Genomic DNA, 3,197 nt, shown 5'->3' with positions numbered 1-3,197 from the left:
GAGACATGATAGAAATATCAGAAAAACCTGAGGAACCAAAACAAGAATTTCAATTTTTCGCTCCAAGACCATAATGGACGAAACAGAAGAAGAAACAGCTAGCCAACTGTGACACCCTAAATACCAATTAATAATTATTGCTATTATTTAATTAAAAATAGAGTTTGATTCGCAGCGGAAAGTGTCAAATAAAAACTTCTCTAATGATATAGGAATTCTTCCACAAAATTTAGGATATCACATTGACTCATAACAAACATAATTCATATTTCACTTCATTAAAAATTATAGTAATAATAACATCGAATCTTTTTCTTTTGAAAATATTTCATTTTACATCATAGACAATGGTTTTCTTGCACAAAATTAAATAAGTAAGCATATCCCTTTTTCCGTTCACTATCAGAGCGGTGCTTTTCCCCAAAATAACCGACGACACAAGACAAGTCCTCACGAAAGGCATGCACTTGACTCCAAGACTCATAACCTATATAACTACGGTTTCGCAACCGCAGGGCCAAGCCAGCAAACACAAACAACGAAGGGGTGAGTTCCGAGAACATGTAATAGTATAAAAAAAATGAGAAGAACACGTAAGCAATTAAGTCAAAGTCGTTTCACATCACAAACATAAAATTCGGAACCTTGAAGAATATACTATATCATCTCAATCTATATTAGTAGAAAATATCATTACAACTTAAGAACCAAAAAAAACTTCACAAACACCATGTCACAATTCAATTCCAACTAGTCACAACACATGTAGTCACCAATAACCATCTTCATAAGAACATCAACAAATAATCACCTTCATCGTCTCACACAATTACATTAATAGACATCACAAAGTAATTCGTTAAAACATTACAACTTAACAACTTGACTCGACAACACGACTCAACTTGACAATGCACTCTTAACAACTTAACAACTTAAAATCATTGTGGAACTTCTTGATATGCAAATGCATGTGGTACCATTCAACAACATATATGAGCGTAATTAGGCTCTTCAACAAGTGAGCATAAAGCTGCCGGGCTTAAAGCCCCCAACGTATTTGAGCACAAGGCTGCCGGGCCTAAAGCCCCCAACTTTAATGAGCACAAGGCTGCCGGGCCTAAAGCCCCCAACTTTAATGAGCACAAGGCTGCCGGGCCTAAAGCCCCCAACTTTAATGAGCACAAGGCTGCCGGGCCTAAAGCCCCCAACTTTAATGAGTATGCAAGGGACTCAACTCCTACAACTTAGACATCTTGAACTTCTTAAACAACTTATATGATTCCAATAAATTGGACAACTTCTTACGACTTCACAACTTAGACCGACACTTACAACTTTATGACATTAATGGTCAACAGCATCAAACGACAAACATCAACATCTTAAACATCGCATCAACATAAGCATCATAAATAACACATATTTAAATCACACATCTTCCAAATAGCACTTCATTATATAACACATCTTTAAATAACATCATTATCAAATACACATCATTAAATAGCACTTCAGTTATACATCATCAATTAACACATCAATTTCACATCATTAAATAATTCACAAATTACACTTAGTCAAATAATACATCAACTATACTTCTTAAATATCACATCTTTACATACCACATCTTTAAATCATATACATCTTCAAATATCACATAGTCAAATAATATATTTCATTTACACATCTTAAAATAATACATTTAGCACTATGGTATCCAAGACACATCTATAAGGAGAATAAATCTTATTTCAAACACATTCAAAGATAGTAAGAATAATTTCAATTATTATCTCTATAAAATCACTTAAAAAAAATAAACTATTATTTATACTAGGCATACGGCACAGAGTAATTTCAATTATTATCTCTATAAAATCACTTAAAAAAATAAACTATTATTTATACTAGGCATACAGCACCACTACAATTCCAACTTCTAATACATAACATCACATCTATATCAATCATTAAATAAGTCATCAATCTAAATAGTTGCAACAAATCAAGCATAAGCACTCACAAATTTATCCATGACTTCAAATACCACATATTCACATAATTTAAATCAAGCAACACCTTAATAATGTTTCTAATTCTTCTTTTAACCTCCCACATCTAAATTTGCACATTAATTAATTATTCTCTCAAAGGGCTACAACCGTCGCGGTCAGCCCCGAATGAACTTTGGGAAATACGGCTTTCCCGTTCATCCCAATTAATTTACACTCATGATCTCGAACTCTTCTCTCTCACCCCATACCTGGTTTGACGATCCCTTGTGTCACAAGGAAAATAATTAGAACTCAGCAACCACGAAAGAACTCAGCAACCACCGAAAGTAGCAGTGCACAACCAATAATTTAAATAGCTTGCGGACAGGATCATATAGTCAACGAAATACGGCGTCGTGGGGAAATCTGAACTAGGGAGAAAATATATGTCAACTTGCAAATTGTCTCTCGTAATTTAAGGACAATAGGTAGGCAATTGTACTGGAATTTGGGTATTGACTATGTTGATAATTGAGTGAAAAGAAGCGGCGATACAAGAAGAAAAGGAATTAGGTTTTCATATGCTAGGGATCCATATATGTATATATATATATATATATATATATATACACGAAAGGAATATAGAATTTGGGTGAAGCGTGACAACCACTTCACTCCTTTGGCTCACGTTTTATTTTATTTTTTCTATTTTTTTATTGGCAGCATAAATCATCAATATTTGTATATAATAAAACCATTGATAACCATCGTATTATTATACTAATGATTATATTGGTTCAAAAACTTATATTCTAAAGAAATTTATTTATAGAAAATTAGTTTTGTATCATAATCTAATTAATTAGTAAGGAAACGCATATAAAATGTTCACACCAAACATACACACGTCGAAAGAAAGTTAATCACACAAATATTATGTTATTCATATATACTCATACTTATAAATATTAATAACAATTTTGGGGTGTTACACCAACTACAAGAATTACAAACCCTAATGGCTACCTTAGACATTAATGGAAAGGGTAAAAATATTGAAGAACCAGAAGATGAAAGTAAGTTCATCTATGATTTCGATTCAGAAAGTTCACTTGGTAGTTTTGAGGAAGAAGAACCACAAGTAGGACTTGTTAAGACTGATAACCCAGAGTCATCAGAACAAGGACGTAAAAGAGG

General features: G+C 32.9%; 1 long non-coding RNA gene across 1 annotated transcript; it reads right to left on the bottom strand.

Moving 5' to 3' along the window:
- Window positions 1-242: 242 nt before the first annotated feature.
- On the bottom strand, window positions 243-2,574 carry LOC146904592 (uncharacterized). Its single transcript, XR_015020021.1, has 2 exons — window positions 2,270-2,574; window positions 243-495 (listed from the first exon to the last, which is right to left on the bottom strand). It is a non-coding gene; the product is annotated as an uncharacterized LOC146904592 (long non-coding RNA).
- Window positions 2,575-3,197: the final 623 nt, after the last annotated feature.

The sequence above is a fragment of the Medicago sativa genome, chromosome 7 (genome assembly GCF_051527215.1).
Source record: "Medicago sativa cultivar Bolivia chromosome 7, Bolivia_mono, whole genome shotgun sequence".
NCBI classification, from domain to species: Eukaryota; Viridiplantae; Streptophyta; class Magnoliopsida; order Fabales; family Fabaceae; genus Medicago; species Medicago sativa.
This window is presented reverse-complemented; position numbering and strand designations above follow the sequence as displayed.